Raw genomic sequence first — 17,586 nt, 5'->3', positions numbered from 1 at the left:
GAACAAAAACGTATACGATACCAAGCAAAAGACTACATGATTGTCGGTGATACACTTTACCTTCGTGGTATCGATACAGTTCTCAGGAGGTGCCTCACCCATGAGGAGGCCGAGAAAGTCCTGAATGAGTGTCATTCGGGCGCGTGTGGGGGGAATCAATCTGGATATGCAACAGCACAAAAAATCTTACGAGCAGGATATTTCTGGCCAACCATGTTCAAAGATTGCATAACCGCAGTCAGAAGTTGCCATGCTTGTCAAATTTTTGATAGAAAAACCAGAAGACCGCCCGCACCCTTGCAGCCAATAGTTGTTGTTGGGCCTTTCGCCAAATGGGGCATCGATTTCATGCAATGTAACCCCACCTCGACCGGGGGGCATGGGTATATCATAGTCGTCGTTGACTATTTTACAAAATGGGCCGAGGCGAGGCCTACATTAGATAACACTGGTGAAACAGCTGCCCTTTTCTTTTTCAATCATGTAGTTGCCAGGTTCGGCGTACCACAGGCTATAGTTACAGATCATGGATCGCATTTTCGCAATCACATGACGGTTGAATTAGCTGCTAAGCTAGGGCTATCTCACGACAGCTCGACCCCGTATTATCCGCAAGCCAACGGACAAGTTGAAGCGATCAAAAAGGTCCTGAAGCGTATGTTGCAAAGGATGATCGGAGTTCACAAAAGGAGGTGGCACCTAATCCTGTACTCAGCCTTGTGGGCTTACCGAACATCAGTAAGAAATGCGACCGGGTTCACACCTTTCCAACTGGTGTATGGCCTGGAGGCAGTCTTACCAGTCCAGTGCGAAATTTCGTCTCTTAAACTCGCAATCGATCTCCTCCCCGGAGCTTCAGAAGAAGAGGCCCGTTTCTTGGAATTAATCCAATTGGATGAAACCCGTCGTGACGCCGCTTGGCTAACGAAGCCCATAAGAAACGAGTCAAGGCGCAGTTCGACAAAAATGTCAAACCCCGTGTCTTCTCAGAAGGTGACTTGGTCTTGCTTTACGACCAGGAATCCGATAAATTGGGAGCAGGTAAGTTTAATTCTTTATGGATGGGACCCTATATTGTTAAACGAGTGTTAGCAAAAGGAGCCTACGAGTTAATGGATTATGATGGAATTCCACTGGCGCAACCTCGTAATGGGTTGTACCTCAAGCGTTACTATGCTTAAATAGTGACCAATATGCATACACCTCGATTTGCGTTATTATGCTGGGGGCATGCAAAATTATCATCGAGCAGTTTTAGCACACAGTTCATGCTCGTTAAAAAATAAGCGCAAGATCCGAGCAGTTTTAACGCAGACTTCATGCTCGTTAAAAAATAAACATAAGCAATGAGCAAGTGTTTCCACCAGCGTTTAAGCTCATTTTAAAATAAAAAATGAACCACTACCCGGTAAATAACCACTGTGAATGTAACCTTATCAGCCATTAAAGCCTTGGTCGTGTTTGCACTACCACCTCCACTTTTCATTTGGCCGATCGTTCACCTTCATATGATTGTTTACCCATTTTGAGAAACAGCTGCAAAGAGTGATTTCACCTAGCCATCCTTGTGACACTGTCGTGATTGGAAAATTCCAACCTGTACCTGGAATCAGCTGCTAACCCTATTTATCACTCGTTCCTCAAAAGACGAGTCTCCTTTAAGCTCTTTTCAACTGACTCGTAAAATATGAAAAGATTGTCGAGTCCTTGGCCTTCCAGCTCGTTAAAGGGACAGGAAGTGCTATCCCTCCTCTACATTTTGATCTTTTTGGACCTGAGGGATTATTGCACAAAAAGATCGAGCGCTTGTTTTGTTCGGCTCGTTAAAACTATCGAAAAATCATCCCTTCTGTATTTTTTTATACTTTTTCGGACTTAAGGGATTAGATGACGAAAAAGGAATTTTGGAGTTAACTTTATGTACCTTTTCAAACTCTCTAAAAATGAAAAGGACCGAGTTATCTTTTTCGTTAGACTCGTTAAAATCACTAAATAGCGACAAACTTGTCTTTAGACGAGAACGAGTTTCACTATCGCTAGGCTCGTTAAAACATAGCGATGGGCTTGCCCGAAGGGCAGGTTATAGAACAAGCATATGTTATCCTCCTCAAGCTTGACAAAAATAAAGAGGTACTGGTCAGCAATGACAAGGGAAAAATTGGGAGAAACTCAAGAAAACTTTGATGGTAGCAAGTCGCTCTTGAACATGACACTTTTCCTCTGTACCACAATCGGGTTGGGTCGTTCCATTCACCGGTCACATCACCATGGTCTCGCCATACCATCCATATTTGGGGTAATGCTACCGATCCATCACATCAGTGTCGCCACATGTTCAAGAGAAGTCATTCAGAGAAGTCAACCGTGTCCCATCCAATGCCATACATTATCCTTCATCCTTTCATGACCGCCACCCTGAATCATATGTCACAGATCGTTTTCACCTCCATCAAAATCATCAGCTCCATTTCATGTCACTAATGTGGGATTCATTAAGGCCCTCCTTTGACGGATCGCTTCTTGTCGACATCAGCTCATTATCTAAGAAGTTGATCTAGGAACAACCCCTTCAGTACTTTGAAGCTTGCATGCCTCAATGGCAAGTTTCTCACTTCCGACGACAGGTATACATCAATGAACTTTGACTGAAAGATTTTGCGTGGTGTTCGACGCCAAGTCCTTTATTCACACCACGTGAATTGTACTGCAGTACCTTGAGGGTCATTATCATTATCGGTGATTCCTCTCGCACTTGTTAATGGTTTACCTCATTGACCGGTAATCAAGCGATGTCTTTCCATGTTCGATTTCAGAACATTTCTCACATGGATCGACTTGTACTTAGAGTGAAGATCAAACGAGTTTGAAGACCCCGGATCTAGTTTCATCCATCCGGGCTGCGATATATATTCAGGAAAGATAAAGACATTGACATGTACATCATTGCAGCAGATAATCATCCTACTCAAAGGATGATAATTTCATCAAAATTATCAGTCTACCATCAGACGATTGTCTGTTCTATGTACAGAAAATGAATTTATAAAGCTGAGCATGGGAATGCCCGCCTCAGCTAGATCATGAAAGCAGTATGAAAAATAATGTATTGTATTGTATCTTATTACAGGTCTCCTCCAAGCATTGGATGAACTTCGGATCCTCCTGGATAAAGCATTTCACCCGATAAACGGCCTCATACTCTAGGGGGCAACTGTTATAGACATTTTTGTGCCTTACAGCATTGAGCATGAAATGTCCATAATCTAAGGGATCCGAAGTCCCTAAACATGTTGTTCCTACCCCTAGAGGAACAAGGCTAACAAACCACAGCAATTCACAGAAGTTCTCCACCAGAAACTGCTCAAAAACAAGTCAATTCAGGATCAATTCAGTGGCTCCACTAGCTGTCTACGCTGAATGTCAAAGACAACACTGGCTACCTGCGCTGAATGTCAAAACCAACACTGGCTACCTGCGCTGAGCGAGAGTTGACATGTGGCAAGTTCATTCCACAAGGTGTCAAAACCCAGGAAGCTTCCAAAATGACACTTGCCTCTGGGAATTCGACTATGATGAGAGGTTCCAAATCTCCAAGTGGAATCAAGAACTGACAGAGGGAGAGGACACTAGTCAGACCTCAAGCTGACTCATCCTCTCTCCAAACATCTATATATGGATCTCTCCTCCATGAGATCTAGAGGCTGGAATTTTGTTATTGCAAAGAATTGTTGTTGGTTTGAGATTGGAATCATTGGGTGCTTAATGCTTTGAAGGGAGGTGAAGATAGGAATTCCATTTTGCTGGGAAGGAGATGCTGGATTGGAGCCCTTTGGGTTGTATCTCTTCCTGAACCTTGTTATTCATCAATAAAGCTATCTTGGTTCCTCCTATATACTGATGTATCTTTGATGTATGATTTCATTAGTATGTTTAGTTTACTTCTAATCCTGAACTAGTTATGATTATGAATCTATGTCTTTGTGTAGTGTTCTTCTCTTGTGATCTTGCAGAGACCTGTTGAAGCTGGGCGAGCGAGAAGACAAGTAGCTGGGAACTCCCAAAGAGAAGAGAAACCGGATCGAGGGATAAACGGAAGACACCGGTTAGTCCATCCATCTCTCTTCATTCTTAATTCATAAAGGAAGAATACTAGAATAGCTGTCTCTGTTTGTTGCTAAGGCACTGTCACACCTTAGGTGGATAGGATCGTCCTGCATAGGCATTTTTCCCCACAACACACTTCTGATAGCATTCCATGATGGATTCAAACAACAATAGTTTTAAAGCTCTTCCCTTTAGGCTTCACTCCAAACCAAAACACACTTCTCCCTCACACAACTAGATAGCTACAACTAGTAATAGCTTGCTTGTCTACTCCAAAATAGCGTCAATACTTTGTAACTATAACACTCACACTCAGCCAAAAACTAGCTTTTGCTAGGGAAGAAGGGAGCTTTATATAGGAAATATGGATGGAGATGGATCCTCTTCTCATGGGATAAGGACTTATCCCTTGAGGTAGTTCCATCATTATAGGTGAAAGGATCCGAAACAATCATCCTCGACCCCATCTGGCCAAACCATTTACCAAACTTCCGTTACAAAACTTCTATAGTTGGAAGCTTTGGCTCTAATTTAAAAAACTTTCCATAATAGGACTGGCATGACTGAAACACCACTCAATCACTCTAGTCAGTGCGAGGAGTAGTGCTAATATCTGCACATCAGCGCAGGGGAGACAAAGGCCATTAGTGTCGGTCTTGTAAACTGGGCAAGGAAGAAGTTTCAGGGGAAATGGTGCAAAAGAGAAATGATCTGCTCATGAAGAGGGAAACAATGGGAGTTTCTTCATGAAGGCAAAGCATGTGGGGTTCACTGTAGAGGTCCTCCTGGATCAAAGAATGAGGAGTATAGGGACAGTGACAAAAGGCTGTGTAACAATAAGGTAATGTGCAAAGTGAAGAAATAAATTTAATATATCTCAATCAATAGAGGGAAAAATACCACTCCCAGCAAAGAGTAGTATGAGAGGACCAGATTTTAATCTAAGATAAATATGAGTTGGAAAACCATAGAAACGTTCTTATGATTTGCAACAACTGAAACACACTTGCATATACAGTTATATAATAAGAAGTTACCAAATCCTTACATATACATATTTATATTCAATTAACATTAATGAATTTTAATATCAGATATATTATTGTATCATATAAATAATTATCGTGATGCAATAGGAGTTAGAGAAAAGACATTGATATAGTCAAGCTGCTAAACAATTATTACGGATAACATACGTATCTATTTGAATTCTTTCTTAAATTATAATATCAGTCAAATGCACAATGAAAAGGTATATTTCCAATAGTTTAAGCCACCATAAATTATATGGAATCAATAATAGTGCAAAACCATGCATCATACACTTATATGGAACCAAGATTGAATCAAAATGGAAAGGCCGTCAAACTTGAACAATAATGCACCAAACTGAAGAAGGGTCATGTGATTTCATAATTCAAAATATTTGGAGAAATTTCTTGATAGCATGAACTTTTATGATCTACTACAGTTCTGCTCTGATCTGGTGCAACAAGAAGCTCATTTTTTCCAAGAGACCTCTCTACAGAATACAAATCACTTTTTTGTTTAGAAATTGGAAACCCATTTCATTCTTCAAACTTCCATTATAATCATATAGTTCAATTGATAAAATAGAGGTTTGTTTCATGACAATTTTATGAAGATTTATTCTCTAACTTTTTAGAGATGAGAAATCCATTTTTTATTCTAAAACTCCAATCCATAAATCTTAAGGTTCCAAGTGGTACAAAACCTTTCACAAAATCTACAAAACATTAAAAAATATCATTAAAAATATCTTAAATTCAAAGAGAAACTCGAATCTAGAAACATTTGAACTAATCCTTCAGAGAAAACTAAATTCAATTAAAAAATACATAAATCTAATAACAAATGGTTTTCTGCTAATTAAATCCTAATAAGTAAATAAAGTTTTGATGAGAAAAAATTAACATAACACTTTGGCATCATGTCTTATTTCCAAAAATTAACTTAGAAATCTTAGTTTGACCAAATTTTATCACTATTTTTCTATTGATTTTTTGGAGAATTTAACTTGGAAATTTGTGGAAATAAATATTCCCAAATTGTTCTCCTCAATCTCAGCTTTCCAGTGTGATATTGCAAGCCTAATATCATTCCCTATATCCCAATATATGGCCTTTGAAAGTTAGGGTCGTGTAATAGTTCATTAAATTGGATGGTGCATTTTAGTGAATGGTAGGTGCATTGTGTCGGATGGTTAAATATCAAAAAATTTAATCACACTTGCATGGCGTGAAAGTTATTCTTTTGATTTTATATTCTTCTATGAGTTATAATTTCTGTAAAAATGTGGTGGAATACATAAAGTAGTGAGTGCATGTTAAAAATTTAACTCAAATTGAGCTAATTAGATATAAATAAAATAATAATTAAACTTTAGATAATAAAATTCATATCTAAATTAAGACCTTTGAAGTAGACATGTGAGGAAAAATAAAAACCTCAGACAAAATAAAATCTTTTCATATTTGAGATTTATGTGATGTGAATTGTGTGGATAACTTGTTTTTAGATCCATCATATATGGCTTTCCTTCTTCACTTCAACATTTCAAACCATCATATGTGGTTCATCATCTTTCATTTTTTATTCATCCTGATGATGAGCTGCAAATTAGAGTTCTAAAAATCAAAAAAGAAGAAGGAAAACCCTATGTGATGGATTTGGAAAAAATTATCAACAAAATCAAACCTATTAGATGAGTCCACGTGGGTTCACGTGGAGGTGAGGTGTATTATTAGGTGAAGTTATAGGTTTAATAAAATAATAATACAAGGGAATTTCAATATAGGTTTAATGAATATTTCTCTAGAAACTTAACTAATGTTACATTAAAATGTTGTTGGAATGAAGGGAGAGAATTGCTCTGCAACCCTAGCGGAACCACGACAACCATGAACTAAGCTCACCCATGACCTAACTCTCTGATGGTTACTCCAAATCTTCACACTAGGGGGTCACCCACGAGGTTGGGATGACAGAGGAAGTTGGGGGGGGGGGGATCCCCTCTTACTAGGACGTGGCGGTAGGGGATTCCCGCTCGAACACAAGCAATTGGATGCAAATGCAGGAGATGAACAAAACAACAGGACCTATCCTCGGGGCATGGTGGTAGGATGGCAGTAGAGGAAAATGACTGCCATGCGTAGCAGAGAAACCGAGATTTATCATTCCGCTGAATAAATTTGAGAGATACAGAAGATTCATGAAGGAACATGTGTTGATCTGCAAGTTCATAGGAGTGTGGTAGATGGAAAAATACCTTACCAAGTGGATATAGAAAAAAATGGAAACCCAAGGGCCATATCAAATTCATGTTGGGAGCTAGAGGCTTCTTCACAGTAATATTCTCAAACCTATAGATAAAGAAATAATATTTGAAAATGGCCCTTATTTCCATTATACTGTTGGTCTGTTTATGAGATATTTGGAAGAATGTTATGACCCAGAGAAGGAGAAATTCCTCACAACCCTGCTATGGGTAAGATTGTTTGGCCTCCCAATCGACTTTTGGGACCTAGAAATATTAGAGGGTATTGGGAATACGATAGGAAAATTCATCAAAATAGCAGAAACGACAAAAGGAGGCAGATACACATATTATGCGAGAATATGTGTGTATATGAACATAGATGAACCCATACTTCAATCTACGGAGTTAGAATACCATGAAGAGATTTGGGAACAAACATTAGACTACGAACACATTCCATTCAAATGCCGAAGGTTCCATGAGTATGGCCATCTATTTAAGGAATTCCCAATGAACATGGAGGAGATGGAGAATAAGATCAAGCAACAAAAGAAACCTCAGGATGATAAGGAAGGGTTCCAAGAAGTGAAAAAAAAGAGGAGGCAACAAAAGGAACCCCACAACCTAGAAAAAAAGGAATACCAAACTTAGTCGAGTGGTAAGAAAAAATATGAAGCATTACATCTAGAAGAAGATGAATAAAGCGAGATCCAACCCATGGATTATCATGATAAAGGAAAAGAGAGTAGCTCGAGTCAAGGAAAACCAACACCCAAGTGGAAAGCCCAAAGAGATTTGGCAGACAAAGAGGATAAGGAATAAAGGGGTGGGATGGAAACCACTACAATGGAAATCGACCCAAGAAAGGGAGAGGAAGTTAGCATGGAAGAAGAAGTTTTGAAGAAATTGGTTAATGCATGGAGACACTTAGATGAAATATTTATTTCAAAAGACCAAAAATATTGTACAGAGAGACTTTCCAGTAGTATCAAGCCAAGCAAGGACAAGGACAGGTTGAGATTATAGAACAACTAGGGATGCATCAATAAACCCCTGTGAGGATCCAAATAAAACAAAATGGGGGAATAAAAGGGGTCAGAGAAACTTACAGGAACTCATATAGATCATGGGAGGAATCCATAGTAACATCATGGAACATAAGAGGCCTAGACATCCGAGGAAAACATAGATACTTAGCATAGAGACGAGAAAAGAGAAACCCCAATCAATGTTGCTTCAAGAAACTAATATTACAGGAGGGAAACTAGATGAAATCCAATGTAAGAAAAACATAAGTATGAAGGTATGTCAATAGACACATGAGGAAGCACAGGAGGGATAACAATTCTATGGAATCCAGTAGAGGTTGTTGTTGATTACTGGATAGGCATGCAGCAGATCCTCACAGGGCGATTACGCCTCATGTGAAATAAAGAATGGTTCTTAATATCTTCAGTTTATGGCCTGCACATCCCAGTGGAGAAGGAAAACTTTGTCCAAAGGATAAATATTTTAAACCAAATGCACAAGGAAAAGCTATGGTTACTACTAGGCTATTTCAACTTGATAACATTGTTGGAGGAGAAAGAAGGAGGAATCTGAAGGGAAGAGCCATAAATGGAGAAATTCAGGGATACACAAGAAGAACTTCACCTGGTGGATGTCCCAACAATTAATGGAAAATTCATGTGGAACAACAGACGGGGAGGGAACAGGCAAATAACATCTCATCTTGACATATTCTTGGCAACAGAAAATCTCATAAGAAACGATGTTTACTATGAGGCAACTATACTACCATGCCTAGGGTTAGATCATTGGCCTATTAAATTAGAAGTGGAAATAAAACAAGGAAATTCAAATAGACCCTTTAGGTTCGAATCCTTCTGGCTAAGAGAACCAACCTTCATTGAAAAATTGAAGGAATGGTGGAACAAAAGTGAGAAAGAAGGTAGAAATATGATGCATACCTTCCAACTCAGACTCAAAGAATTAAAGGGTAAAACAAAAAATGGAACAAGGATGAGTTCGAAAACATTCAACAGGAGCGGGAATTGATCCAAGCTAAGATGAGGAAAGCACAAAATCATTTCATCAATGAAGGAAGGAATGAATCTCTATAGAGGAGGAAGGACAACTAATAAATAAATTGGAGGAAAGGAGACAACAAGAAGAAATACTGTGGAAGTAGAAATCAAGAATCCAATGGTTAAAGGAAGGGGAAAGGAATACTAGTTTTTTTCATAAAGCTATGATCCAACATAGGAAACAGAATAGGATATTCTCTTTAGTTGATCAGTAAGGAAATCAACTTACTCAAAAGTAAGACATGGAGAACCTATTAGTTCAACATTTTCAAAGGCTATTGACGCAACCCAATCTAGATAGGGAGGAGAATATAAACAAAATCACTCTAAACATTCCCAATCTACTGAGCAGGGACCGTAACATGGTCCGACTAAGTGAAATATTGAAAGCAAACATAGAAGAAGTCATCAAAAGCCTAGCAAAGAATAAAGGACCAGGCCTAGATGGGTTCATAGCAGAATTCTTTCAAGCTATGTGGCCATTCATGGGGGATGATATTGTGAGACTAGTCGAGGAGTCCAGACGCAATAAAATAATGCACCCGACCCTGAAATCCACCTTTTCGGCCCTCATTCCTAAAATAGATCACTCGGAATAACCACAAGGTTTTAGACCTATAGCGCTTTGCAATGTAATTTAAAAAATCATGGCTACAATTATGGTAAATTTCCTCAAAGCTATCCTACATGGTCTAATCTCTCAAGAATAGACAGGGTTTGTTAAAGGGAGACAAATAGTAGATGGTATTGTGATGGAACAAGAGGAAATACACTCATTAAAGACTAAAAAAACCAAAGGGATGTTGGTCAAACTAGACTTATCAAAATCTTGTGACCGTCTGAACTGGAAGTACCTACAGGAAATTTTGAAGGCATTTAGGTTTGGTGCAAGATGAATAAGTTGGATAATGTCGATGATATCGACCCCAGTCCTATCAATTTTACTTAATGGTTTGCCCATAGAGGCATTCAATGCAACCCATGGGCTCAGCAAAGGTGACTTGATATCCCTGTTCCTGTTCATACTGGCCGAGGAAGGACTAGGAAGGTATGTAAAAGAGAAAGTACAAAGGGAATAGTACACGAGTCTTAGATTATGGGGGAATAATTTACATTAACTCACCAACGGTTCGTTAATGACATAATGATGTATGGACAAGCAAATATCAAGGAAGCCAGAGGGTTAATGGAGATCCTAATTGACTTCACAAGTGAATTAGGGACAAAGATAAATAAGGAAAAGTATTATATCTTTTTCTTCAATACAATAATCCCATCATAAGATTTTATAGCAATAATAATGGGATTCTGCATTGGTAATCTCCACATGAAATTCCTTGAAATTCAATTAAGTGATCAACAAACTAGAGTGGCAAACTAGAAACCCTTGTTGGAAAAGATCCAAGGGAGAATGCAAAACTAGACATTCAGATCACTGAGTATGATGAGTCGGTTAATACTACTAAGAGCAGTGTTACAATCGATCCCAATTTACCAGTTAACTATCCAAGCAATGCCAAAAATAGTTTTCCAAAGTATGATTGACATTTTCAAAAATTTCTCGTGGCAAGGGCCTAGAACAAAAAAAAAATGGGCAATTTTATCATGGAACTAGCTTAGAAATCTGCTAAAAGATGGTGGGTTAGGGCTCAGAGACCCGTACATTCTCAATCAAGTCATGGGGGAAAAGCTCTAGTGGATATGGATCCAGGGAAGAGCAGACCTATGGAATGAAATATCAGGGAGGAAATATGGAATTCCAATCTCGATTGAAGGAGGGCTGAGAGTCTAGGACAATATTAAGGGATCATCCATTTGGAACTTAGCCTCAAAAAATAGAGATCTGATAAGAACTCATAATTTCTAGGAAATAAGGGGAGGAGACAAAGAAAAATTCTGGGAAGAAGAGTGGCAACAAAGAGAAAAGCTAAACAACAGAATTGAGCTAGGAATAGTACGTCAATGTACTAATAACACGGAAGAACAAACAGTAAAAAAAATATGGAGCTTAGATCTAGGAGAGTACTGGAGAAAATGGAAATAGAAATAGGATTGGCCATATGGCCCAGAAACCACCCAATGGAAAATATATGGGAAAGAGGTGGAGACCCAGAAAATTTCAAAAATGGAAGGGATGAACATACTAAGATGGGGGTATAAAATTAAAGGGATGTTCACAATTAAAGATGGCTATCAACTACAAGAAGAAAACCACCTGCAATAGGGGACACAGATACGGGACAAAATTTGGCAAGTAAAGTCATGGCCTAAAATCGCTTTCTTCACGTGGATCTTCCGACATGGGTGAGCACTTACTTGGGACCAACTTTAGAAAAAAGGCCTGCAGGGACCCTCGATCTGTAGTATATGTAACGAACAAGTAGAAACAATGGAACACCTGACTAATGCCTATAGATACAGTGAAAACATGTGGAGAAATCATGATCAACTCTTTGGAGTCAATGACAGGAATCAATCTAGTATGAAAGTAACAATGAATAATTGGCAGAAATAGCCTTACCAAAACCCCATTCTGAAATGAGCCTGGAGACTATCATTAGGTTTCTTTTTATGGGAAATCTGGAAGGAAATAAATAGAAGTATTTTCAAAGAAGAAAAGATATTAGAAGAAGAATGATGCAATATGATACTCGAGAAGATAAGAAAAACGATCCTTGCTGAGAAATGGTATACAGAGGATTGGGAAACAAATCCATAGGAAGAACAAATAATGGTGGGCCTAAGCTTGAAGCCAAGTATGTTGAACCCAACTGCATGGAAACAACACTCCCCCAATTGTGAGACTACAAACATCTTCACATGCCCTCAGAAAGAATTCATTAAAGTCAACTTTGATGGAGCCACGAAAGGGAACCCTGCAGCAGTGGGGACTGAAGGAGTGTTCAGAGATGAAAAAGGCAATACAATTTGAATATTTTCCATAGATTGTGGTACTATGAGAAACAATGAATTAGAGCTCCAAGAATTGAAGCAGGAACTGGAAATTGTAGCAAGGGAGAGGTTTCAGAGACTAGAGGTGGAAGGAGACTCGAAAATGGAAACAGGCATGATAAAAAACTCCAATAAGGGACATCATGGGAGAAAATTAGCCAAAGATGGAGGATGATAAGGCTTTTCCAATAGATTGGAAAGCTACTTTGACAGTATGGCTACATTATCCCGACACATGTCCACTGGACAAGTAACATGGCAGCAGATAATCTCGCTAACTAGAGGTGTGCGCAGGTAAGTAGAAACTTGGATGTAAGAGGAGAAGAGTTAATACAAATGGAGGGCATCAGAAGGCTAGAGGAGATCCTAGAAAATGACAAGAAGAAGGGACAAAACCCCTGATTTTGGTGTGATAGGGAGAAAGAGGTGGGCCAGAGGGGATGGGAGGTAGAGGCATCAGAAGCCAACCACCTGGGCCCAAGGACAGATGGAACATTTGTATGTGGGAGAATGAGACGGCAGGAGGGGCAGTAAATAGGATAGGGTAGGGTAGAGGACAACACCGAGAAAGGACATGTGTGGCTGAGGATGGAAGAGAGCAACAAAGGTTTGGGGGTAAGTGAGAGGGCGGAGAGAATAGAGATGGAAAGTGGCACGATGGTAGAAAGAAACCCACAACAAGAGCAGCTAGAGGCACAAGGGAAGTAATGTGAGAGTAATGGAAGAGTCAGACGAACATCATTCCGAGGAAATGGAATGAAAGAATGGGTGGTGAACGGAGGAAGAGGGCATGAGGGGGGCTGGATGGAAGTAAGGTGGGGTAGCTAGAAAAAACAACAAGAGGAAAAGGTAGACGGGAGAGGAGGCAGATGCATGCAAAGGAAGAAGGCAAAAGAATAAGAAGTGAAAGGTGGTGGACGCAGGTGTGAGGACGTCGGGAGGATAACAGGCATTGACACAAATCAATGGTATGTTACTCTAGTTGCCTTACTTTATAGAATTGAAGAAATGATTAATTCAGAGGATTTAGGGGAGGGGGCTAAGGGAAACCAAGACTCGGAATGAGTTGAGAACTGGGGCACCTGGGATACTAACCTGGCTGAATGGAGAGACTGTGCCTGGAATGTTGATGGAGCGCGGGGGTATGGTAAATTTACAGTGTATCTTTGGGTACATGAGAAGAGAGGTAATGAGATAAGAAGGGATGACAATTGGCATTCATTTAATTGAGAGCGTAGGAAGATTGCAGTTCTGGCCAGGTGGTACCTGAGGCATGGAAAGGAAGAAAAAATTATCAGAGATAGAGAGGCTAGAATCACAATGGCCAAAGCAACAAGGCTATGGCTATCCTGGCTTGATATGAACCCAAACTAGATTGTTGGAAGTAGGACTCAAGGGATAACCAAGGGAAAAAAATCGGGTGAGGATACCAGAGAGGAGAGAGTCGTGGACGGGAAACTCATTTGTGACCCTAAATACTAATAAGATAACCCAAATTAGGTACTCCTGCAGAATTGCAAAGATCGAACCACATGCCCTGGTTTGCTGGGGAGGGACTAAATAGAGAGGAGAGGAACCGAGAGGCCGAAGCCTACTATTTCAAGAGCAGGAAGGAGGGAAATTGAAGGAGGAGCGAAAACCCAGGTTTCTAGGACCAGAGCCAGTGGCCAAATCTGGTGCAAAGAAAATTACAATCAATCTATGTAAATGTATCCAGACTGATAATGAAATTTATTTTGTTATTGTTTTAGGTATTAAAATAACCAAGGTGAATCACAGCCTAGAGAACCAGAACACATGTCGCACTTTAGCGAGAAAATCGACTGTGAAGAATTGTTCGGGTGAAGCAAAATTGTTATGAAACTAGCTCAAGAAAAAGATAGAAAAGATAGATCCACGCCTTAGAATTCAGCCTCTTCAAGGGGGCAACCTCCTTTACATTACATAAATGAACAATTCTTGGATGATTCAAATGAAAAAACCTCCTTTCTGTATATAGGAGTCTAAGGAGTTACAATATAACCCAGCTGACCTAACAATAATAATATAAAGCCACAAAAATAACAATAGAGGGATTCTATGGGGCACAATAATAACAATATGGAGCTAATAGGGGCACAACAATATTAATAAGGGATGCAACTACAATAGTAATGGGGTAATCACTAGTATTATAGGGACCCAACAAAAATGAAGCTGGGACAAAGACAACATGATAAAAGAGGGAAAAGAGGTAGCTAAAAGAGGCACCAAAGGAACTAGGAAGGCAGGGAATAGGACCACGGGGGGGGGGAAGAAACCTCCAATACAATTCAAAGAAAAAGAGGCAGAAACTTTAGAAAGGAGCACATGTTGACTCTCATTAGTGCATACATTGTCAAAAATCTGTCGGAGGTAAGAGCTCAAATAGCAGGGTGGGAGAGGGAACCTAATGACAGCATAACCAATCAAGACATAGAGACAAAAGATTGGGAAAATATGGTGAAATACCTGGGGAACACCAGAGGTCGACATACTCTTTTCCGGCAAAAAATCCATCAATACTGGGTTATGAAAAATGTAATGGCTAGAGCAATGACATTAAACAAGGAACATGGGATACAGGAGGAGGTCAAAACAAAGGAGCCCGGCATGAAGGGTCTCCATAGAGAGATAACTGCAATTTAGATACAAGTATACAGAAATAATTTAGCACTGAGCAGGATAGAGGAAAGTCTACAAGATATGAAGAGAAGCAATATGTCGAGGTCCAGTGCGAAAGCCCCAGCCCTAGTGGATTCCCTAGACAAGTGAAGCAAGTTTCTAGTAAATATATATATATATATATATATATATATATATATATATATATATATATATATATATATATATATATATATCGATTAACATTTACTTTCCCAAGTTGATGTTTATAATATATATATTACAACAAATGTTGCATGGATGGCGGAGAAAGAATTATTAAAATTTTGGACATCATTTAACATAGACAGGTGCCCAAACTGATTTCCTATGGGTAGGTTGAGACCACTTGTACTCACTGTTAAAGACATGCTAGTGGTATGATAATATTAATATAGAAAGTAATACCAAGTTTACAAATATATATATATATATATATATATATATATATATATATATATATATATGAGTTTAATGAAATAATAAAAAAAGGGATCACTTTCCTTAGAGTCTGTTCACCACCCTCATGGACCATGTCAATGTGTGAAAAAAATTAGAAACACCTAGCTCAATGTAATTATATTTTAAAAAAATAGTAATTAAACTTTATATAATAAAGTTAATATTTGAATTAAGACCTTCTAGTTAGATATGTGAGAAAAGTCAAAACTTGGGACAAAATAAAACATATTAGAGGATTCCATGTGGAGGTGAGGAATATTCTTAGGTGGAGTGATAATTTTAATAAAATAATGATACAAGGGAACTCTAATATACTTTTGATGAAATAATAAAATATGTATAACCTACCTTTGAGTCGCTTCACCACCCTCTCATACCATGGCATTGCACCAAACAAATTAAAATCTCACTCCAGAAACACTAGTGAACCCATGACGATGAACCCCAAGTGATAAGCTCTAGTTGAGGCATAATAAGGTCACACTAAAATCTAGTTAAATGTAGTATACTACCATCATTCCAAAAAATTGTCGACAATATTTCATCTTAGTTCTTACGAAGATTCCAAATATGACTTGGAAATCATAAAGGATGATTTGGAAAAATCCTTGTCTAAAACCTACATGGAGTGCGGGGTGTAATAAAAATTGATTAAATAATCCATGTCCTCTCCTCCACAATTTATTGCTAAGACTTCATACCCCATTGCACCAAGAACTAAATGCGTACCATGGAGATAACCCAATGCCGAGATGGGAAAATTCCCATCCAAGCATGGAAAAAATGTGGTCTATTAGGTCTACCAATTAATGGATCTTGATATGAAAAAAATGTAGTTTCATGATATAAAAGTTCCATTTCAGGACAAGAAATATTACAGTAAAAATTTCCATCATGGGACATCAAAAATTCCCATTAGCTTACAAAATCCACCTCATGACATAGTTCTTGGGTGATTTCAAACCTAGTCATCCAAAATTGGCAAGATTTGAGATGATGTGACACAATGGCTTACATGGAAAAATTGTCAATGTGGCATTATCTTAGAGGTGCCACATGGAATTGACATGGAAAAGAGTATTTGTATGTCATCTAGGTGGAGGTGCCACACGGCAGGTTGAAAATGCATGCTTGGGTACTAGTTTATCTAGGAAGTAGAGACAAGTGTCTATGAAGTGGAAGCACCACCTATAATTTTTTTGGCATGTGGGCTATGCCAAGTTAGCACTACCACGTTAGCACACCATGTAATTTCCACATCGTCATGCTATATAATCAAAACATTGGAAAACACAAACTTCAAAAGACCATAACTTTTGATCCAAGAGTTGAAATGAGGAAAAAATTACATCATCAAAAATATCTCAAAGAGGTGATGATAATGGGAATGTTAAAAATGGAAAATTATGCAAACTAAAAATAAATCAAAATAGGAAACCAAATGCAAACCAATAGTGATATTTCCAACATGTATATTCCCCCTCTTGATTTTAGAGAAACATTAAAGGCATTTTTTAAGGACTCAACATAACCATAGCCTATGAAGGGACTTAGCATCATGTGAAGTGTCATTCTAGCCATGGCAGGGACATCCTTGGTTATATTCATGTTTATAAATGTTATATGTTACTATTTCTATCTTATGGATTTGATCTATAACTTTTACCATGAAATGGAACTGACAACCCCTCTTCTTCACAAATCAAGATCTTTGGTTCATTCCATGTTCTCCTCTTCTGTCTTATGGGCCATATGAGCAATCATAACCACATAATTTTTTTTGAAAGGTTACTACATAAGAAAAATAATAAATCCATATTAATACCGACAATGTAACAATGCATTTATAATTCACTTACTCGATATTGTAAGGAAGAACTTGCCCTTGAACTTGGGAATTTGTTTTGTTAGTGAGTGAAAGAACATGGAGATTCTAGGCTCATTTCATTTATTCTAATAAATATAGGAACTCTATGTGAAATAATTTTTGTGATCCAATCAATATCCATGTTAGTTTCA

The sequence above is a fragment of the Pinus tabuliformis genome, chromosome 2_2 (genome assembly GCF_031772625.1).
Source record: "Pinus tabuliformis cultivar Carrire ecotype Pingquan chromosome 2_2, CPIR1, whole genome shotgun sequence".
In the NCBI taxonomy this organism is placed as follows: Eukaryota; Viridiplantae; Streptophyta; class Pinopsida; order Pinales; family Pinaceae; genus Pinus; species Pinus tabuliformis.
Note: the sequence above shows the minus strand (reverse complement) of the source record.